The sequence below is a fragment of the Ovis aries genome, chromosome 9 (genome assembly GCF_016772045.2).
Source record: "Ovis aries strain OAR_USU_Benz2616 breed Rambouillet chromosome 9, ARS-UI_Ramb_v3.0, whole genome shotgun sequence".
NCBI classification, from domain to species: domain Eukaryota; kingdom Metazoa; phylum Chordata; class Mammalia; order Artiodactyla; family Bovidae; genus Ovis; species Ovis aries.
In genome coordinates this window covers 42119268-42143610 of record NC_056062.1, presented here as the reverse complement: position 1 = coordinate 42143610, position 24343 = coordinate 42119268, and positions in this window count along the sequence as shown.

Here is a 24343-nt window from a genome sequence, read left to right as displayed (position 1 = left end):
ATGTCTCTTCCTCCTAATTACCTCTGCCTTCTTGCCTTCCCCACAGCTACCGCCTTGAGTAACATCCTGATTATGTTTTTCCGGGGCTGCTTCTAACTGCCCCTCCCCTTTCTCTTGCCTGCCTCCAATTCTTTCAGCACATTCACCTTACTGCCCCTGGAGTGATATTTCTAAAAGGCAGATTTATGGATGTCACTTTGCTGCTTAAAAACCCTTGAGATCTTCCCTTGCATGCAGGACCAAGTCCAAACCACCTTGATTATCATCCAAGACCCTTTAAGATCTGACTTAACAGTCCACCTTCTTCGGGTTCCTGACCCACATACACACACATTCTAATGTACAGCTGATCAAAATGATCCTCCATCAGCTCCACCAATGTTGTTGCAAAGATATGTCTTAGCACGCCTTGTTTTCTTGTCTGTGAATCTACTTCCTCCTTCCTCCCCAACCCTATCTTTAATATGTTTGGCAAAGCTGTCCATATCCTCGAGGGCCCACTCAAACAGAGCTGGCCACCTTCTTTGTAGGTCATTGTGTGTTTGCATGCATGCTCAATCATGTCTGACTCTTTGCAACCCCATGGACTGTAGCCTGCCAGGCTCCTCTGTCCATGGGATTCTCCAGGGAAGAATAGTGGAGCAGGTTCCATTTCCTTCTCCAGGGGATCTTCCTGACCCAGGGATCGAGCCTGCATCTCCTGCACTGGCAGGTGAATTTTTTACCACGAGCCACCGGAAATGCTGAGCTTTAAAGACTGTACAGCGAGGCTGCCATTCAGCTGTGTTTTAGCACAGTACTTGATGCAACATGGGGGAAGTTTAATTTAAATCTCTGTATGAATTAATGAGCAAACGGGTCGCTAACACTTTGGAGGAAGAAGTTGGGGAGAGGGATAGTCAGGAGAGGCTTCGTAGAGCAGATGATTGTTGAGTTAGGTTTGCAGAATGTTCTATAGGGACATCCCTTACGAAGAAAATGGCACGTGCAAAAGTACGAGGCAAAGCAGTGTTTGAGGGACAACAGGTAATAATTATCCCAGAGTATGAAGCACGTGAGGCTCCCATGTAAGCTTTCTTGGGTACAGGTGATGCTGCTGCTATTGCAGAGTCTGACTTCGTTGTCTTCTGAGCCAAACTCCTCACTTTCTAGATAGAGAAATGATGTCTGATAAAGGAAAAAGGGTTGTCTGAATCCACTGTGAGCCCTCAGGAGCTGTGTTTACTTAGGACGGGTCTCCACTGTGTCTGCTGCCTTGAGTGTGCTAAATCCCGGCAGACTACAGGGTGCATGCGGGGACACTCCACACCTCGAGGCAAGCACAGTAATGGGGCCGAGGTCACTGCTTTGTAAGAGGCCTCACTTGTCAAATGGAGTTGCTGTGTAGGCCAGGCTTTGGGACAGAGCCCTGGGGAGGCTAACAATGGCACATTGCAGCAAACAGACACAATCGGTCCACGGTGCCTTCTGCGTGCTTCCCTTCATCAGGAAGCACAGGAGTCACTAGAATGTGGTAGAAGTGACTGTACCTGCTCCCTCAAGTCTGTATAAGAACAGCTGTGTGGATATAGAAGGTGCTTAAAGGAAAACCTTGTTGAATAAATAAATGAATGAATCAGTGCATGAATTGATATTCTGTACCTTGCCTTTGAGTTATTTAGATGACTGGCTGTTCTGGACCGCATGTTTGTTGCTGTTCACTTGCCCAGTTGTGTTTGACTCTTTTCAGCTTCACGGACTAGCAGCACGCCAGGCTTCCCTGTCCTTCACTATCTCCTGGAATTTGCTCAAACTCATGTCCATTGAGTCAGTGATATCATCTAACCATCTCATCCTCTGTTGCCCCCTTCTCTCACTCCCCTTTGCCAGTATCAAAGTCTTTTCCAGTGAACTGGCCTTCATATCAGGTGACCTAAGTATTGGAACTTCAGCTTCAGCATCCATCCTTCCAATGAACACTCAGGGTTTATTCCCTTTTAGAATTGACTGGTTTGATCTCCTTGCTGTCCAAGGAACTCTCAAGAGTCTTCTACAGCACCAAAATTTGAAAGCATCAGTTCTTCAGTGCTCAGCTTTCTTTATGGTCCAACTCTCACATCCATACATGACTACTGGAAAAACCATAGCTTTGACTAAAGAGACCCTTGTCAGCAAAGTGATGTCTCTGCTTTTAAATACACTGTCTAGGTTGTTCATAGCTTTTCTTCCAAGGAGCAAGCATCTTTTAATTTCATGGCCACAGTTACCATCTGCAGTGTCCCCTCTAATTTCACATGTTGAAGCCCCAACCCACCATGTGATCGTATTTGGAGCTGGGGTCTTTGGGAGATAATTTGTGAGGTGAGGTCATAAGGGAAGGGCCCTCATGAAGGGGTTAGTGACCTTATAAGAAGAGATACCAGAGAGATTTCTCTATCCTTCTTACCACATGGACACAGAGAGGTCAGCTGAGCCCACAGCATTTTCTCTATAAACCAGAAAGTCTTCACTGAATCCAAATTTGCTGGCATCCAGATCTCAGATGTCTAGCTTCCAGAACTATTCAACCATAAGTTTCTGTTGATTGAGTCACTCAGTCTACGGTGTTTTGTTACGGCAGCCCATGTTGACTAATACCTGGCCGTAGTTGCATTGCTTTTATTGTGGTTCTGTTGTGGTTGTGGTTGGTAAATAAATAAGATGATTCAGTGAGAAAGTTTGCTATTCTAATCAGGTTCAAGTATAAACTAATATCTTAGGGTATTACCTAAGGCTTAGGCCGTAATTAAAAGCTTTTAGTGTTAGTAAAACAAGCCCCCATTCACTTAGCCAAAACCCTTGGGACCAGATTTGTTTCAGAATTTTTAATTTTAGAGAATTAGGTGCATTTATCATATATTTTCTAGTATCCTCAGTGAATTGTGAGAACCTGCCTGCCAGTGCAGGAGACATAAGAGATTCAGCTTCAGTCCCTGGGTTGGGAAGAGCCTATGGATGAGGAAATGGCATCCACTCCAGTATTCTTGCCTTGGAAATCCCATGGACAGAGGAACCTGGCAGGCTATGGCTTATAGGGTCACAAAGTGACTGAAGTGACTTAGCACCCACAGTGGATTCTGACCAACATACCATAACCAAACATACTACTATTTCCGTAGCAAAACATATACATATACTCATTGACTGAAATTAAGATGTTGATTGCATCAATTCAAGTCACGTTATGATTTGACACTAAATAATTTTCTAAAAAATTATGAAAGGTTTTGACTTTCAGAGCTTTGGAGACTGAAATCTGAGGGAAAGAGCTTGTTGTTGTTGTTCAGTTACAGAGTCATATCTGACTCTTTTTGACCCCATGGACTGTAGCACGCCAGGCTTCCCTGTCCTTCACCATTGCTGGAGCTTGCTCAAACTCATGTCCATTGAGTCGGTAATGCTATCCAACCATCTCGTCCTCTGTCGCCCTCTTCTCCTCCTGCCTTTAATCTTTCCCAGCATCAGGTCTTTTCCAGTGAGTTGGCTCCTTGCATCAGGTGGCCAAAGTCTGGAAGCTTCAGCTTCAGCTTCAGCATCAGTCCTTCCAGTGAATGTTCAGGGTTGATTTCCTTTAGAATTAAACTTGTGGACCTGTAATAATGAGTTGTATTTGTTTAGTGCTTACTGTTAGGGCGCCTCTAAGTCTTTAATATACATTAGTTTATTTAATCTTTAAAGGAGAGTTGTTTAGTTGGTAAGTCATGTCCAACTCTTTTGCAACCCCATAGACTATAGCACACCAGGCTCATCTGTCCATGGGATTTTTCCAGGCAAGAATACTGGAGTAGGTTGCCATTTCCAGCAGATCTTCCCAACTCAGGGATCTAATCTGTGTCTCCTTCATTGGCAGGTGGATTCTTTACCACTGAGCCACCCGGGAGCCCAAGGAGAGAGACAATTTTGAATAGACCCATTCTCCCATGCTAAAAACGGTTTTTGGGGAGCTGGGTAACATGCCTTCAACCACATGACTGGTCACCTCTCCTGCCCTATGTTCTGTACAGACAGAGAGGCAGAGAAGCCTGGCCCTCCCAGAGGCAGGGAAGATTGAAGAAGGTACAGGGACAAGAGATGAAGAATGATTAAAGACTTTTGAATCTCAATTTATGGTTTTAGCTTTGCCCGAAGTCTTGCTTATTTCCTGGATTGAAATGCATCCCTGTTTCCTTAATAAACACTTAATTTTTGGTTAGTATGGCTCAAGATGGTTTCTATTACTTGCAAACAGATCATCCTTACTGATACTATGTGGGGCAGATATCATTTACCCAATTTTTATATTAATATATAAGTACATTGAACCTCAGAAAAGTTAGAGGACCTAATATACACACCCATGAAAGAAGCCAAATCAAGTGAAAAGCTTTCTACTGATTAGGCATCAAGGTAGTTCTCACATCTAGCTGGGAGACGAGCTGATGAACTCTTTCTACTCCGTCATTTTGCCTGTTTACTACAGAAGAACAAAAATTGTCCAGATGATTAGCTGAATGTTAAATTTCATTAAAGGTTAAAGGTGCAGAATTATAAGCTTGGAAAGAGTGCATTCAATGCTGAACCTGTACTAAGTTCAGCATTCAACTCAGGAACGTTGAAAAATTTTATTGTACATGAAATTGAAAAAATTGACCAAGGTGAATAGGTTGTAATTCTTGGGGTTTGTGTGTGCTGGACAGGAGTGGAAGGGGTGGAGAGAACAGCAGGAGGGGGTGCTCTTCATCACTGTGAACAGTATCCTCTGGGTTGGTCATTAGCTCAAGCCAATTTCCATAATGAATAGTGGCAATGCTGCTGATCCCTCTTGAAGTAACCGTAGATCTTCTGTGGATGCTGTGGGTTTTAGCTCCTCTTTGGCAGCATAGATGTTCTATTTATTTATCTGGGTTTTCTTACATAATATACTACCTATTTCGCTCTTTGGGAGCATAGAATCATCTAGCACTCGAGTCACAAAACACATGCTTCATTACAGTAGCTGTCCTATGGCCGGAAGAAAGTGAAAGTGAAGTCGCTCAGTCGTGTCTGACTCTTTGTGACCCCATGGTCTGTAGCCTACCAGGCTCCTCTGTCCATGGGATTTTAAAGGCAAGAGTACTGGAGTGGGTTGCCATTTCCTTCTCCAGGGGATCTTCCTGACCCAGGGATTGAACCCAGGTCTCCCGCATTGTGGGCAGACGCTTTACCATCTGAGCCACCAGGGAAGCCTATGGCCAAAAGAGGTGAAATGCAAAGCCCTGATACAGGCAGGCTCTGGTATGTTTGTCACGGTGATCCTTAGGATGGGAATCTTTTGGCTAGATTATATATACTATGTTCAGTAGACAAAGCTCTACTGAAGACTTTTTGGTTCAGTCCTACAGGTATTATTTACTAGTGAAGTTTCTTAAGGGAGTGTGCAAGAAGGAAGTACCATAGCTTTTGCTAAAAGTGCCTCCCTCTGGGCAGGACTCAGTGTTCAGTCCAGCCTTGGTTATGAATCCACTGTGTGACCTTGAATAACTTATGTAAACTTTCTGGGATGCTGTTTCCTAACCTGGAAAATGAGGAATTTTTCTGAGAAAGATTCTCGATCATCTTATTAGAATCTGAAAAATTACTTTAAAATTCCCTTTGTAGGAAAAAATTTCTTAATGATTAACATAAAATTCTACTGTCCATGGAATTCTCCAGGCAAGAATATTGAAGTGGGTAGCCATTCCCTTCTCCATGGGATCTTATTGATCCAAGGATCAAACCTGAGTCTCCTGCATTGCAGGCAGATTCCTTACCATCTGAGCTACCAGGGAAGCCCAGTATTCTACTACCAATGACCAAAAGATATAGACCATGTAACTAAGAAGTGTAGATTGAAAGGACATATTTCTTAAAAGGAAAAAAATCCTAATGCTCAATATTTACCAATAAAAAATCCAGTTGTCAGTTGAAGTCTTTTTTCATCACTAATGAAAAAATACAACACAGATAGTTACTAACTCTACCTTGAAGAGCAGAAATGACGTTGCTGGGGAGAGGATGAAGAGGGTTCATTCTGTTGGATCTTTGCAAGGTTCATATGTACATCACTGCTGCTGCTGCTGCTGCTAAGTCGCTTCAGTCGTGTCCAACTCTGTGCGACCCCATAGACAGCAGCCCACCAGGCTCCCCCATGCCTGGGATTCTCTAGGCAAGAACACTGGAGTGGGTTGCCATTTCCTTCTCCAATGCATGCAAGTGAAAAGTCAAAGTGAAGTTGCTCAGTAGTGTCTGACTCTTCACAACCCCATGGACTGCAGCCCACCAGGCTCCTCCGTCCATGGGATTTTCCAGGCAAGAGTACTTAGGTCAGCTCTCTTGAGTCAAGTCATTAGACAATTTTAGAGATCTCTCAGGTGATGCTAGTGGTAAAGATTCTGTCTGCCAGTGCAGGAGATGCAGATTCAATCCCTGGGTGGGGAAGATCCCCTGGAGGAGGAAATGGCAACCCACTCCAGTGTTCTTGCCTGGGAAATCCCATGGACAGAGGAGCCTGGCGGATTATACAGTCCATCTGCTAAGTCTGCTAAGTCACGTCAGTCTTGTCTGACTCTGTGCAACCCCATAGACAGCAGCCCACTAGGCTCCCCCTTCCCCGGGATTCTCCAGGCAAGAACACTGGAGTGGGTTGCCATTTCCTTCTCCAATGCATGCAAGTGAAAAGTGAAAGTGAAGTCACTCAGTCGTGTCCGGCTCTTAGAGACACCATAGACTGAAGCCCACCAGGCTCCTCCATCCATGGGATTTTCCAGGCAAGAGTACTGGAGTGGGGTGCCACTGCCTTCTCCGATACAGTCTATGGAGCTGCAAAAAGTCAAATACGACTGAACAGGTTATAGTACAGTACCATATTTCTAAGCTTCGAAACTTTGGAGTATACTGAAACCCTTTCAGTATAAAGAATTAAGTACATTTAGCAGAAAAGGCACACAGCATAGACAAAATCCATTTTTAAACTCCGGGCACAGGACAAGTCAGTGAATTTCTCTGAGTATCGGTTTTCTCAAATAGAAACCTTTGGGGGAATAATTTCAAGATTCACAAAACTATTATGCAAGGCTAGTTAAATAGAATGTTTAAGTGCTGAAAATTTTGAGATTTAGCTGTTACTTCTTTTTAAATGATGCCTAACCCTTATGACTGCCATCTAGTGGCCACTTTGTAGTAATTACATGGCTCAAATTCCTTGGGCTCATGAAATCCAGACAAACGTGTATGGCAAATGGGACTTAAAAGTGCAGTTTCAATCCGTTCCCCAAACCAGTAAGTGCCAATTATAACCTAAATTATTTTATTTAAATGTTCAAATAGACGTATCTTATTAGAAGCATTAGGTATTTGTTGGTGTTTTAACTAGTTACTTTTCCCCTGGGAAATTTACTCTGGAAATGTGATTCAAGCTGGAATTTGGATCTTGAACAGATGACTACAAGACCGAAAATGGTGAAGAGTCTGCACGTGACAGTGAAAACCTCTCCTACCTCTTGGACCCACAAGTCTACTTGTTACTTCTCATTTGTTGTGTCTAACTCTCTAGTTTTCCATCAGGTTTTAAGGGTTCCATATATTTTGAATAAAATCTCCATTAATGTGAAAGTTACAGTTGTTCAGCTGTGTCCAACTCTTTGCGACCCCATGGACTATTCAGTCCATGGAATTCTCTAGTCCAGAATACTAGAGTGGGTAGCCTTTTCCTTCCCCAGAGGATCTTCCCAACCCAGGGATTGAACCCTGATCTCTCTAATTACAGGCAGATTCTCTACCAGCTGAGCCACAAGGGAAGCCCATTTAATGTACGTGAGGCAGATTTTATTATGTTCTTTCAGCCAAAGGACCTTAACTTATACCTTAAGAACCAGAGCATACAAGGCAGCTACAGTATTATCTGCATCAAAGCAATGGCCTTAAGAGCTGCCGTTTATTACTCGTCCTGTGGGCTTCCCAGGTGGCTCAATGGCAAGTGACCGCCTGCCAATGCAGGAGACATGGGTTCAATCACTGGGTGGGGAAGATCTCTCGCAGAAAGGAATGGCTACCCACTCCAGTATTCTTGTCTGGAGCATTCCATGGACAGAGGAGCGTAGGGGCTATAGCCCACGGGGTCACAAAGAGTTGGGCACAACTGAACAACACACATACAAAGAATACTTAGCACAAACCCTAACCTAGTAAATTCTCAATACCTTTAAATATTACTATTACTAAGTGAACTAACAAATACACATATGCCCAAGTTTAGGTAGTCAACAAATGCTAAGGTAATATTTGTAAACCGTGGAGCACTATTCAAATGACAGGTCTGAATATTATTAGCATTTGCCTTAGTGATGAAGCTTTCAGTTCAGTCATGGTCCAGTAAGAGATAAGTCAGAAGGGAAACTAGGGCACACAGCAGATGGCTCTCCCAAGCATATGACCTACGCAGTCTTGAAAATCAGCCCAGGCACTGGCCAGCTACAATCCTTGGGTATTTTTCATCTGAATCTCCATCAGATATTTTCTCCTCTTTCCATCCTTGCTAAAAAGAATAACCTTCTTCTCTAATGCACAGACTACTCCAAGGAAAGCATTAGAAGGAGTAAGTTCAAGTCTGGCCTCTGACTTTATCCTCTGCCGGAACTGGGGCTTCCCTGGTGGCTCAGATGGTAAAGAATCTGCCTGCAACGTGGGAGACCCAGGTTTGATCTCTGGGTTGGGACGAGCCCCTGGAAAAGGGAATGGCAAACCACTCCAGCTTTCTTGCCTGGAGAATTCCATGGACAGAGGAGCCTGGTGGGCTACAGTCCATGGGTTGCAAAGAGTCAGACACAACTAAATGGCTAACACACTTTCCCCTGGCATCATTCTCCTTCCTGCTGCCTGCATTTCAGCCTGGACCATGGGAATGGATTGGAGCTCGCACCTGGATGTGTCTAAAGCCTCTTGTCTATAGTTTCTCTCAAGACATCTGAACACGGCTGAGCTGTTCAAGAAGAACGTGACCGCCTGCTGATGGTTCTTGAACTCGTCGACAGTGCAGCTGTGTGTTTCATGAGACAAAAGACCTTCTGCTTCTCTTTCCTGATTGGCCGCATTTATTGCTTTGTGTCCCTCTTGTTGGACACTATGGGCATCGGATAATAAGCAGGGCTTCTGATAGGCTTGGGGTACAACAAAATGGGCCAAAACCAACGCAGAGGCACTGCCAGGATCGGCTGAGTAGTTATTATAGTGTGAGACCATGATTTTGATCCTGTTTAAATGTGTCTAAGTTAATGAACTCTTGAAATCCTTTTCAAGGACGCTGATGATCTGTGGCACACCACAACTCCACTTCAGCAGTTCCGAAAGCAAGCTTTGTGCATTTTTGGAGGTCCCTGAGATTCTGGGGGTTCCCTGAGGCCAAAACAACTGTCATAATAATGCCAGGATGTTCTGGGACCTTTTTATTGGGTGGACATTTGCACTAATGGTGCAAAAACAATAGTGGGAAGAGCTCTGGAAATCAAGAGAGTGGTATCTAGCTGTACTTTTCATTTGCCATTTGGTTATTCAACACCACGCACTAACAGTAAAAAACAGAGAATGTCAGTTTCACTTAAATGCCCTTAAAGAGGCAGTAAACAGTATTCATTTCATTAAATCTAGACTTTTGAATGCATGGAACACCATTTTTACTTAAAAAAAATGACTGACAAACAACGGTTATACAGACTGGGATATGTGGCAGAGAGTTTCTTAAAAATCTGGACAAAGTAAAACCTACGACTTGAAGGAAAGCAACTCACAGGATTGATTGCCAGTGGTAAAATTTGAATTCAAATGAAAATTAGAATTTTTGAAAACAAATTTACCACTGTGGGTGTGACCTAAAGAATTTTCTGATGAGATGTGTGCTAAGTCACTTCAGTTGTGTCCGACTTTTTGAGACTCTATGGACTGTAGCCCGCCAGACTCCTCTGTCCATAGGATTCTCTGGGCAAGAACACTGGAGAGGGTTGCCATGCCCTCCTCCAGTGGGATCTTCCTGACTCAGGGATTGAACCCACATCTCTTATGTCTCCTACATTTGCAGGCGAGTTCTTAGCACCACTGGTGCTACCTGGGAAGCCCAATGGGCAGTGATATTAACAAATATGACTTTTTGATATTGCATAATAAAACTGTGAATATTTGGAAAATTTACATAACTCAATACTTTCACAGTGACCAAAACATGGTGTTAAAAGTGGGATTTTGATCTTACAGTGCAGTTCACCTTTAAGAAATGGCCTTTCAGTGAATTTTGTTGTAGTTTCAAAGAATATTCAAATCACCTAAAAATGTTATTAAGAAACACCTTCTTTTTCAAACTACACATCTGTATGAGACTGGATTTCCTTCATTGACTTCAACCCAAACAACATCACAACAGATTGACGTGCAAAATCAGATAGGAGGATCCAGCTGTCTTCTATAAAGCCAGACATGAAAAACATTTGCAGAAATAGAGAAACAATGCCAAATTCATCACACCATATAGCTATTTTTCATAAAAAAATATGTCATTTGTGTAAATATGCTATTATGCTATGTAATGTTTTGTGGTATATTTTTAATATATTCCAGTTTTGGTTTTTTCCTATGATAGATTTTGATAGGCATAATTAACATAAACTACAGCTCTTTGGGATCCTCAATAATTTTTTAAGAGGGTAGAAGGGTTGTGAGACCACAATGTTTGAGAAGTACTGCTCCACTTGTCTGAAAATCCTGAAATATTAAACAGCTGTTAAATGAGAAATAAAGCCCCGTTGCCTGCAATGGTGACCTTACTATTGCTGCAACCATCTTTCCATCAGCTTTCCCTCCTAGGGTGCCCCTTACTCTTGCTGCCTGAGAAACGGTGTGGGCGTCCCCCTAGTGAGGAGGAGTGCAGTAAAGAGGCCGTTGAATCATTTATATACGGCAGTTCTTCCAGGTCTTTGTCTCCTTCAGGTCAATTATCTGATTTCTTTTTCCACACCTGACCTATCCTGGGACACTCCTCTGGGTGCACACACACCTCTCAGCCAACATGGATCTCAAAGTGAAGGCTCCTGGGAGGAGCAAGACTCACTATGGCCTACTGTTACTCCTTGACTTGATACACGAGAAACCTGTCTGCACATGTGTGGTATCTCCCTTGTCCCAGAAGAGAGGGGAGCGAAGGTCCTTTAATCCTTTACTTGAACAGGGTTTTGCCTCTTTGTCCTTGCCATGACCATTACCTTGATTATTGTCATGACTTTTACCTTAATGTGTTTACAAGAGACAGACACTGGCTATTTACCCTGTTTCTGTTGTTACTTCCATTTCAGAGGGCAAACAGGAGGCTGATTGTAAATGCCTTAACTGGAGCCCACCTATCTCTTGTCTCAAGAAATGCTAACTATTGTAAGTACCAGCATGAAGCCCACTTCTTAAAGTCCCGTGAAATGCAAATAGGAGGCCAGTTGTAAATGTCTAACCTGGAGCCCACCTATCTCCTAACAACATCACCTCCCAAATAAACTGCCTACATCCATGTCAGAGTCCCAGGCTCTCAGTTCAGTTCAGTCGCTCAGTCGTGTCCGACTCTTTGCGACACCATGAACTGCAGCGTACCAGGCCTCCCTGTCCATCACCAACTCCCGAAGTTCGCCCAAACCCATGTCCATGAAGTCGGTGATGCCATCCAACCATTTCATCCTCTGTTGTCCTCTTCTCCTCCTGCCCTCAATCCTTCCCAGCATCAGGGTCTTTTCAAATGAATTAGCTCTTTGCATCAGGTGGCCAAAGTATTGGAGTTTCAGCTTCAACATCAGTCCTACCAATGAACACCCAGGACTGATCTCCTTTAGGATGAACTGGTTGGATCTCCTTGCTGTCCAAGGGACTCTCAAGAGTCTTCTCCAACACCACAGTTCAAAAGCGTCAATTCTTCAGTGCTCAGCTTTCTTTATAGTCCAACTCTCACATCCATACATGACCACTGGAAAAACCATAGCTTTGACTAGACAGAAATTGGTTGGCAAAGTAATGTCTCTGCTTTTGAATATGCTGTCTAAGTTAGTCATAACTTTTCCAAGGAGTAAGCATCTTTTAATTTCATGGCTGCAATCACCATCTGCAGTGATTTTAGAGCCCCCCAAAATAAAGTCTGACACTGTTTCCACTGTTTCCCCATCTATTTCCCATGAAGTGATAGGACCAGATGCCATGATCTTCATTTTCTGAATGTTGAGCTTGAAGCCAACTTTTTCACTCTCCTCTTTCACCTTCATCAAGAGGCTCTTTAGTTCTTCTTCACTTTCTGCCATAAGGGTGGTGTCATCTGCATATCTGAGGTTATTGGTATTTCTCCCTGCAATCTTGATTCCAGCTTGTGCTTCTTCCAGCCCAGTGTTTCTCATGATGTACTCTGCATATAAGTTAAATAAGTAGGTAAATAAGTAGGGTGACAATATACAGCTTTGACATACTCCTTTTCCTATTTGAACCAGTCTGTTGTTCCATGTCCAGTCCTAACTGTTGCTTCCTGACCTGCATATAGGTTGCTCAAGAGGCAGGTCAGGTGGTCTGGTATTCCCATCTCTTTCAGAATTTCCCACAGTTTATTGTGATCCATACAGTCAAAGGCTTTGGCATAGTCAATAAAGCAGAAATAGTTGTGTTTTTGGAACTCTTGCTTTTTCCATGATCCAACAGATATTGGCAATTTGATCTCTGGTTCCTCTGCCTTTTCTAAAACCAGCTTGAACATCAGGAAGTTCACGGTTCACGTATTGCTGAAGCCTGGCTTGGAGAATTTTGAGCATTACTTTACTAGCGTGTGAGATGAGTGCAATTGTGCGGTAGTTTGAGCATTCTTTGGCATTGCCTTTCTTTGGGATTGGAATGAAAACTGACTCTGAGACACACTTAAAACTTGAAGCTTACTCCGTGTGGTAAAAAAAAAAAAATCCAACTACCAATGTGGGAGTTCGATTCCTGGGTTGGGAAGATTGCCTGGAGGAGGAAATGGCAATCTGCTCCAGTATTCTTGCCTGGAGAATCCCACGAACAGAGTAGCCTTGTGAGCCACAGTCCAGGGGTTGCAAAGAGTCAGACACGACTGAGCGTGCACACTCACTACATGTGAGCCCTGCCTGGCAGCTGAGGATGGAGTTGCTGAACAAAGCCGGGTTGTACAAAGAATGTGAGTCTTTACTGTGTTGGTGATGTGCAGCTATTGAGTGATTTTAGGCAGATGGGAATTTAATGAGCTTTTTCCATTAAATAGATAATCTGAATTATCTATTCCAATGAATGTATATAATTGCTATACACAGAGACATTGCACTCATGTACCCTCTATCCACAGTGTGAAATGGAATATTTCCTGCCATATCAATAAACAAGGATGTCACAGCCATCCACGATTCTGGCTCTCTAAATGTGAATTTCTGAACCTGTAGGGTGCCCAGAAGGAATGGTGCCGGATATCTGGCAGCCACCAGTCACTCAGACTGCATCTTCACATACATAGAAAAGTGCTAAATTCCTTGAGATACCTGATTTTCCTTAATTAGCAATCATCTTTTGATGTTCAGCCTACCTGCTCCTTGCTGCAAACTTCTATATAAGCTGACTTTTCTTCCACCTCTTTGAAACGGTTCTTTCAGGATCACTTGAGATGCTGCCTCCTGGGCTTGAAGTCCTAAAAATTCCCACTGAATAAAACGTAACTCTCAATTTCTAGGTTGTGACCATTTTTCAAGTCAACAGCAGAAAGAAATAGAACATTAGCAGTGCCTCAGAAAACCTCTGTAGCATGACCAGCTTTTACTTTTTAACGGGTTATTGTGGGGGCAGCATAGCTCATGAATTGAAAGAAGATTCTTAGTATTGGGGAGAACAATGAACACCCACTCATCTTTCAAGCCTTGGCTATGTAAAGTCTCCTCAATCCTGGTTGGATCACTTCCTTGCTGTCCTTGACAAGCTCTACATTTTATTGTGGCAATTAAAATCTTTTACACTGCTTCCTTGACTCTGTTGCTGTTCTGTCGCTAAGTCGTGTCTGACTCTTTTCGACCCCACGAGCTGCAGCACCCAGACTTCCCTGTCCTGCACCGTCTCCTGGAGTTTGCTCAAACTCATGTCTGTTGCGTTGGTGATGTTATCTAACCATCTCATCTTCGGTCGCTCCCTCCTCCAGCCCACAGACTTTCCCAGCGTCAGGGTCTTTTCCAGTGACTCATCTCTTCACATCAAGTGGCCAAAGTATTGGACTCTGCTTTTCTAAAATCCTTTGTGGTGCTTACTTGACTCTGCTTTTCTATCTTCAGATATAATTCACCTACCTTACAATTCACCCATTTAAAGTGTACAGTTTTACTGGTTTTAAGTATGTCCACAGGTTTGTGTAACCATCATCACCATCAATTTTAGAGGCATTTCATCACCTTAAAAAGAAGTTTTATCCTGTAGCTTTCCCTCCCTCCTGTCTCTTCAACCTCTGCCCGTACTCTCAGCCTCAAGTAACCACCAGTCTGCTTTCTGTCTCTATGATTTCCCTCTTCTAGACTTTCCTATGAATAGGATCCTATAGTACATGGACTCCTGTAACTGGCTTCTTTCACTTAGCATAATGTTTTCAAGATTAATCCAAAGTGTAGCATGTATCAGGACTTCCTTTCTTTTAACGGCTGAATAAAATTCCATTGTATGGACACAGCATTACATGGGTATTGCATGACCTTTTGTTCAGGTCAGCTGGCTACTTATTAGTCCTCCATATTTGCAGCTCCATGATGCAGTGCCCTTCACTCTCATTTTTCTCCACCATGACCTTATCCCTTCTTCAATGTTTGGGGTAAACGTGATTGCTGTACAAGGTGCTCACTCCTTCCCTGACTTCTTAACTGGCTGGGATTTCCTTGGCCTCTGAAATTCTAGCATCCTTATTTATGTTTCTACTGCTCAGTCGTCTATTGGGAAATGTTCTTCTTGCTTTCTCCCAAGGGTAGCTTTGAGAACAAAGACTGTGATTTCCTCTTCCTGGGTATAATCGCCTAAGTACAATTATTGTTTGATAAATATTTAAGCAAATAATTGCTGATTAAATGCGTGAACAAATATTTAAGGAAAATTGTTGGATAAATATTTGAGGTGGCAATCGCTGATTAAAGGAGTAAACAAACATGCAAGTGGTTCTTACTATGAATCACCTTTATAAAAAAATGTGGAAGGGGTGGTAGTGTGATGGCGGCACCTTACTTTGTGTGGGCGGCTCCAATCATTACTCAGTTGTCTACCTGGAAAAGTCATTGGTCATAAGATGAATGGGATGGGAAAGTGGCAATGACTCAGCACAAGCTCACCCAGGGAAACAGGTTTAAGCACTTGTTTTACTGAAAACTTGTCAGAAACATAATCCTTTCCTATGAAAAGAAGCTCATCATCACCTCACATGTCCTAAGCAAATTTCATAACAACATCAGCAACAACAAAAGCAGTCTAGTGACTTAAACACAGGATGTTAATGACCTTGTATTCCCTTATAACAGGCTACAGGTTAGATAGCATCTGATGATGTGGGCCCTTTGTGAGAGGTAGTTCTAGCAACAAATTTTCAGGACCATGTTAGATTATTGCTTTTCTCTCCACACAGAAACCCAGGGTGTGTCTAAATAGCCACCTTTTGTATTTTACTCTTGCTTTTTGTAGCACTTGGTGGTAACTGGACAGACTGTGCTGATGTGAAATTAGCACTAATATACGGAGCAAGAGATGCTGAGAGAAATTCCTCTAGACAAGTCTTTATGTACTTGTGTACGTAAAGTTTGTATGTAAGACTTGCGTTCTCACTGTGAGGCCTAGGGATGTGGTGTGTGTGTGTGTGTTAGTCACTCAGTCTTGTCCGACTCTTCACGACCCCATGGACTGTAACCTGCTAGGCCCCTCTTTCCTTGGGATTCTCCAGGCAGGAATACAGGAGTGGGTAGCCATTCCCTTCTCCAGGGGATCTTCCTGACCCAGGGACTGAACCCAGGTGTCCTGCATTGCAGGCAGATTCTTGACCTTTTGAGCCACCAGGGAAGGGATGGTGGGGTGCATGTTTTCAAATAAAAAAGTCATGGGGTTTCCATTTTGGAATTTTTACCATTCTAATTCCTGATGATGATAATGAAATATTTTGTGTTCCAGTTAAGGTATGGGTTTCAATTTTACTTGCTCCATTTAAAAATACACTCGAATTTTATAGAATATTCTCATAGAAACAAGAATTTTAAGCAATTCATCATTATTTCTATGTTTACTCTGTGGTATAAAGATGGTTCCAAAATCTTTGCTTATTTGCTTTCATAAATCATTATTTAATCTCAGTATGATCACTTTTACCTTTAAGTGCATTTCCTATGAAATACGTTAGTAATTTTTTCCTTTTCTTTCCTATGACAGCTTTCATGTTACAGCATGAATACTAAGCATTTCCAGTTTCCTCCTCTGTAGTGTTGTTGTTGTTGTTAAGTCCATTGAGTCAGTGATGCCATCCAACCGTCTCATCCACTGTCACCTGTTTCTGCTCTCAAAAAGAAAAGACTGTATCAAACTCTTGGGAGTATGTTTTCTCAGCCTATCTTTGTTTGTCAGTTGCATCGGTCACTAGATGGCACCAGCAGCTAAGCTGGTGAGTGAAAAAGCTTTTTGTTAAAATCTGCTGCCAACCCCTGGCAAGAGTTATCATTATCATCACTCTGATGTTTTTGTTTAGAAGAGTAGCCAATAATTAGAAAGATAATATCGCTCCCTGATTTTGTTGCAATTACAGGGATATATTTTAAAAACCAAATATTTCCAGATTTTAATATTTCTATGTAAGTAGTTTTGATTGCTTTGAGGCAATTTATTCTCCACCTATAAAGACTTTCTTTATGACCAACCAAGATAGCATGTTCAAAAGCAAAGACATTACTTTGCCGACTAAGATCCGTCTAGTCAAGGCTGTGGTTGTTCCAGTAGTCATGTATGGATGTGAGAGTTGGACTGTGAAGAAGGCTGAGCGCCGAAGAATTGATGCTTTTGAACTGTGGTGTTGGAGAAGACTTCTGAGAGTTCCTTGGACTGCAAGGAGACCCAACCAGTCCATTCTGAAGGAGATCAGCCCTGGGATTTCTTTGGAAGGAATGATGCTGAAGCTGAAACTCCAGCTTTGGCCACCTCATGCAAAGAGTTGACTCTTTGGAAAAGACTGTGATGCTGGGAGGGATTGGGGGCAGGAGGAAAAGGGGATGACAGAGGATGAGATGGCTGGATAGCCATCACGGACTCGATGGATGTGAGTTTGAGTGAATTCCGGGAGTTGGTGATGAACAGGGAGGCCTGGTGTGCTGCAATTCATGGGGTCACAAAGAGTTGGACACGACTGAGTGACTGAACTGAACTGAACTGATAAAGACTTTCTAGTAACTGAAAAAATAATGGATACAAGTTTCCAAAATAATTCAAACCCCTAAATGGAGACCTGGGTCTGATCCCTGGGTTGGGAAGATCCCCTGGAGAAGGGAATGTTTACCCACATCAATATTCTGGCCTGGAGAATTTCAGCTAAAGTCCATGGGGTCGGGCATGACAGTGACTCTCACTAAAAACTAAATGTTCTTGAGCTTCTCTGATGATCAGACAGTGTAGAATCTGCCTGCAATGCAGGAGACCTGAGTTCAATCCCTGGATCAGGACGATCTCGTGGAGAAGGCAATGGCAACTCCAGTATTCTTGCCTAGAGAATTCCATGGACAGAGGAACCTGACATGCTATACAGTCATGGGGTTGCAAGAATCAGACAGGACTGAGTGACTAACACTTTCACTTTCAAATGTTCTCATGTATTGAATCTGTCAGGTAACTCAGTCTTCCTCCTCTTCCTACATTGGTTCCTCAATCCTGGAGACCCCTCTGCAGGCTTCTGGCCAATTGTGAGGAGGAACTGAAATGGACTGGCAGTGTTGGCACGCACATTCGGCCGGTAGTGCAGTGTACATGTGCCTTGATCCCTCTCTTTCCATGCAAGCTCTGCTCAACTGTGGACAAAAGCCATCTGATTCATCTGAGAGCTCTAGACTAGAATTAATTATGTCTAGAAATCTATATTGGAGAAGGCAATGGCACCCCACTCCAGTACTCGTGCCTGAAAAATCCCATGGACGGAGGAGCCTGGTGGGCTGCAGTCCATGGGGTCACTAAGAGTCGGACATGACTGAGCGACTTCACTTTCACTCTTCACTTTCCTGCATTGGAGAAGGAAATGGCAACCCACTCCAGTGTTCTTGCCTAGAGAATCCCAGGGATGGTGGAGTCTGGTGGGCTGCCGTCTCTGGGGTCGCACAGAGTCGGACACGACTGAAGTGACTTAGCAGCAGCAGCAGAAATCTACATAAGGAGAATCCTTTCCATATTCATGAATGACTTCCCATTTCTCTAAGATTTCTCTCCTATCTCGGGGAACCGTGTCCACAGGTGAGGTTAATCAGCCACACACCACTCATACCCAGAGAAGGAACTGCAGCTTTGTTTCCCAGCAGTCTCCCTCCTGAGCACTGGAATGCAATCCCATGTCCTCACAGAGCCCTGTGCAGTCTTTCCACTCTGCCTTGCGCTTTTGGTTGAGCTCTTCTCCTGCCTGGATACCTTATCTCTTCCCTCGACCAACGCAGTCAGCTGTCCTTCAAGATTCACCTCCTCTTGACACCTGCTCTGTCTCCCTCAATCTGATGTTTTATTTTGTCTTGATTCTCCTAGGACTTAGATTCTGTATTAGAATATACAGTTGAACACATTGGTCAACACTTCTCTAGATACTATACTGAGGGGTGAGGACAAAGCCCTGAATAAGAGACATATACCTCTCTCCTCACAGGCTTCCCTGGTGGCTCAGATGGTAAAGAATCATCCTGTAATGTGGGAGACCTGAGTTTGATCCCTGGGTGTATATATATATATACATATATACATATATATAAAATATATAATTCTACAAAGCACATGTCACATACTGAGTATTATAATGGCCAAATAAACTTTTAGTCCCTTTTGTGAAATTGTGAGTTAGAGTAATTTTTTTTTTTTTTTCTGTTACTCCAGTTGACATGTGGTCAGCACTTGGGATGTTAGTTTCTGGCCAGAGTGCCCCCTGCATTGGACCACCAAGGAAGTCCCCAGAAGCAACTTTTACAAAGAGGAATCTTCACTGGCTGGGCCCCAACAGCCTCTATGTTGCAGATTCTGCTTCCTTTTCCTTGAAAAGCTCCAGAAAAACCCTCCATCCTGGAGAGATCCTCTTGATTCCCACTTAATTGATAGAGATGTCTCTATAGCTTGGATCTTCCCTGGGGGCTCAGATGGTAAAGAATCTGCATGCAAGGAAGGAGACCTGGGTTCGATCCCTGGGTCAGGTAGATCTCCTGGAGAAGGGAGTGACTACCATCTCCAGTATTCTTGCCTGGAGAATTCCATGGACAGAGGAGCTTGGTGGGCTACAGTCCACAGGGTAGCAAAGAGTTGGATGTTACTGAGAGACTAACACGTTCTATAACTTAGCTGATAGAGGTGTCTCAATGCATGGTCTCTGTTTGTAGTCTCTAATTTGAGTTGAATGTTGAGTGTATGAACAGAACCCCTATAATTTTATGTACTACAAGAACACAAGAATGATAGTAAGATGAAATTAACCACAGGTCACTGTATTCAGTCTGTTTGCTTTACATAAGCACCAGAAATATGGTATTTGACATTTAAGAGAACATTCTGAAAAGTGGTCAGGAAGTACTGTGTAATATGGCTTTCTTTTCTGCTTTCCTAATCTTATTATTTTTCCAGTCATAAAATAAACTCCTAGACTCTGCCCATGGCTTCCTGTTATAGCAATGGAAAGGATGCCAAGCAAAGATGCTAAGGGCACAGATATCTTCTCTGCTGGACTGTGTACATTACACTGGATTTGCCTTAAATGAGCTTAGTTGGCAAAAAGTGGAGAAGAGACCCCCGTTTCTTGAGTACTTGCCTCTCTATTAAAAGTTTACTGCAGTTAGAGAAATGGAGGACTCACCATTCTGAGTCTGAGGAATGACCACGGAAATAGAAATAAGAGGGTTCACCTGAGAAAGAGGGAGAAGAGAAGCCAAGTTATCTGCCTTCTGAGATTCAGTTAAGGGCTCCTCCCAAGTGACTCTGTAAATGCTTGGGTTGGACACTGCTTTCTTGCTCCATGGGGAGTGAGGTCCCAGTCCTGTTTATTTAGGATGTTTAGCAGTATCCCTACCCCTCATCCGTTTGCTCCAATTGTAACATGCCTTCCCCCATTGCAGTAATCTAAAGCATGTTCAGACAGTACCAAACAGCTCCTGGGGGTAAAATTGGCCCCAGCTGAGAGTGGCTGGCTTCACTTAAGTGTCACTGGACATCTAGATGACTTGCGGGCCACTTTCTGAATGACCCAGGATAGTAAAACAAGGGCAGAGGCCTAGAGAACATAGTTCTCTTTACACCTTACATGTAACAAGAGAAAAATAAAGACTCAGAGGCATAGTGGATACTAAGCTGTGAAGGACATCTTGGAGTTGATTTAATTATTTGGGATTTTCTTTTTACATAGAAAAGGATAAAGACATCCCTGGTGGCCCAGTAGTGAAGACCTCGAGCAGGGTGCATAGGTTAGATCCCAGGTCAGAGAACTTAGATCCTGCGTGCCTCCCCGTGTGGCAAAAAAAAATAAAAAATAAAAAAGAGAAGGTTAGAGAGAGTACAGCCCCAGAGGAGACCTGTTCTTAGACAAAGAGCTGGACTAGGACTTAAAAGCCCAGCTGATTGCTGAGCCCCACATGTGTTTTTCGCCTGCACTTGTAAGGTTTATCCTTCCAAGAAAAATCCCTAGCTAATTTATAGATAAGTATAATTTAATTACTGCACAACATTATGTCTTATAGTGGGAAACCACTCTGAAGCTGGAGCCGTATAGCGCAAGATAAAGCGTGAAAGGGCTTCCCAAGCCATCATTTAAATTAACATGTCCAATGACAAGATAGAGAAAGTATTGGAAAGGAATATACTGTATTTATTTGAAAATGTGTATATCTATATATGGGTATCCCTGGTGGCTCAGTTGGTAAAGAGTTCACATGCAATGCAGGAGACCCAGGTTTGATTCCTGGATGGGGAAGATCCCCTGGAGAAGGAAATGGCAACCCATTTCAGTATTCTTGCCTGGGAAATCCCACGGACAGAGGAGCCTGATGGGCTACAGTCCATGGGGTCACAAGAGTCAGACCTAACTTACTGACCAAACCATCATCACCACAGGTCATAATGCTCAGTCATGTCGGACTCTTTGCAGCCCTGTGGACTGTAGCCCACCAGGCTCCTCTGCCCATGGAATTTTCCAGGCAAGAATACTGGAGCAAGTTGTCATTTCCTACTCCAAGGAAACTTCTATACCCAGGAATCAAACCCAGGTCTCCTGCATTGTCTCCTGAATTGGTAGGAGGATTCTTTATCACTAGGGCCACTTGGGAAACTCACCTCCATGATATCTATATATACATATTCAATTTGACTAATGAGAACACTGTCAGGCAATAGATAAAATTATTATGCATTTATTTTTCCTATCTCTATCACTGATCCAGACAGTCCTCCTCACAAAATATCCAAGGAAGAAGCAGTTATACAGAACCTGGGGAGAAAGGTGAAGCCCTTAGACACACACTTCTGTCAGCTGGTTCAGGACTATGAGCAGTCAGAGCTGGAAAGCAGAATACCCAGGGCACTCAGGCAAGGAAGAAGCCATGTTTTAGTTTGATAATTGCTTCTTCTTGAAAAGAATCACTCTTTTAAAATACTTATTTACTTATTTGGCTGCATTACATCTTAGCTGCAGCACACAGGATCTTTGTTTGATGCATGGACTCTCTAGTTGTGACCCATGGGATCAATAGTCACGGCAAGTGAGCTCAGTTGCTCCACAGGTTGTGGGATCTTAGTTCCCTGACCAGGGATCGAACCCAAGTTCCCTGCATTTGCAAGGTGGATTCTTAACCACTGGACAGCCAGGGAAATTCCAAATCACTCGCTAAAACAAATTGAAATCTGAGTTTCAACCCTAGGTCAACCAAAGTCTGAAAATAACAGAAAGAAGGAAATGAAAAAGAATCCCTTTATTACTCCCGCAATGGGATGTTCTAGGATTTCCTTCCCTGGGAATCTTTCAACGCAGAGCAGACAGCCAGCTATCCAGGCTGATGTGACTGGGCGCCTGCCTGGAGAAAGAAACATGGTCAGGCAATCTGGGGATTCCTGTAGCTTCCTGATTTTAGGACATTCTCTGTCTTCTCAAAGGTGTGTTATTGAATGAGAATAAGGAGCATAAGGAAGAGTTCTCAAGGGGCAGAGTAAACTCTGGTCATGCGAAGTGAAAGTGAAAATGTCACTCAGTTGTGTCCAACTCTTTGTGACCCCCATGGACTGTAGCCCGCCAGGCTCCTCTGTCTGTGGAATTCTCCAGGCAAGAATACTGGAATGGATTGCCATTCCATTCTCCAGGGGATCTTCCTAACCCAGGGATCCAACCCGGGTCTCCTGCACTGCAGGCAGATTCTTTACTGTCTGAGCCTCCAGGGAAGCTGCATGCTCCCGTACCCACCCCGCCCCACACCCCACACCCCAAATTAAGAAATTTAAAAAATGAACACATAAAAAAATATCTTCTGCAAATCCATCTTAAATCGTTAGTTATAGACACTCCTAGATGGTAGGTCATGAGGCAAGGGGAAAACATAAAGATGCTTAGAAGTGGACCCTTTCTTCCAAACAAAGGTGTTATTCAAAAAATACTAATTTAACTTTAATGCCCCTTTGGCATCTTTTCTGCTGCCTTCTCTAAATTTAGGATGCCCTAGGATAAACATGTTTCCGTGCTCATTACACTCAAGTTTAACTTCAGATCTCCAGGTCTCACTGGCCCAGGTGCACAATGAAGCTGCTATTAATGGCAAAGACACACAGGCACCTCCTGCCCTTCCAAAAGCTCCGGTCCCTTTAAATCCCTTCCATCTGCCTAAGGGGACCTCAGGGACTCTTCTGCACTCCCCCATGAAGAGTATGACTCCCTCCACATCTGCCCTATGAAATGTATTATTCTCTCTCTCACTCCTGATACAGCACTCCCTGATCCCTGCGTTGGCTGCCTTCAGCTCTAAGTTCCTTTTCCCAGGGCTTTTAAAGTTTTTATTTGTTTGACCTCAGCTATATTAGAGACTCTGATTCTATTTGGAGTGCTATGATCTTGGTTGCCAGATTTAGCAAATAAAGCTACAGGGTACCCAGTTCAATTTCTATTTCAGATAAATAATAAATAATGTTTTCACTTCATACCTCAAATATCACATGGGACATAATTTACTAAAAAATTATTTGGCGTTTATCTGAAATTGAAATTGAACTGGACATCATGTATTTTATTGGACCATCCTAGCCCCATCCCCTGAAAGTGAAAGTGGTAGTCTCTCAGTTTCAGTGGACTCTTTGCGACCCTGTGGACTGCAGCATGCCAGGATCCTCTGTCCATGGAATTCTCCAGATACAAATACTGGAGTGGGTAGCCATTCCCTTCTCCAAGAGATCTTCCTGACCCAGGGATTGAACCTGAGTCTTCTGCGTCTCCTGCATCAGCAGGCAGATGCTTTACTGCTTCACCATCTGGGAAGCCCTTTTCATCTATGTGGGAGATTAGCCACCAGCCCAAGAAAAAGACCTAGAGCTCTAATATCAGAAGGTTTCCCAGAGGCAACCACACTGATGTACTTTAACCTCCAAGTCAACAAGCCCCCTGTGCTCAGACATTCCAGGTACCGTTCTAACCCCTACTTGTGACAGCAGAAAACTGTGGATGACCAGACATTTCTGAACAGCCTCTGTACAAGAGTCAGAAGACAAAATATACCCACTGAAGAAAAAATGAGAAAAATTCAGAAGAAGCCAATTATTTTAGGGCAAAAAGTAAAGCCCCGTTATTAACTAGTACTACTACTACTACTACGACTAAGTCACTTCAGTCGTATCCGACTCTGTGCGACCCCGTAGATGGGAGCCCACCAGGCTCCCCTGTCCCTGGGAACCCCCAGGCAAGAACACTGGAGTGGGTTGCCATTTCCTTCTCCAATGCATGAAAGTGGAAAGTGAAAATTGAAAGGGAAGTCTCTTAGTCTTCGCAACCCCACGGACTGCAGCCCACCAGGCTCCTCTGTCCATGGGATTTTCCAGGCAAGAATACTGGAGTGGGGTGCCATCGCCTTCTCCT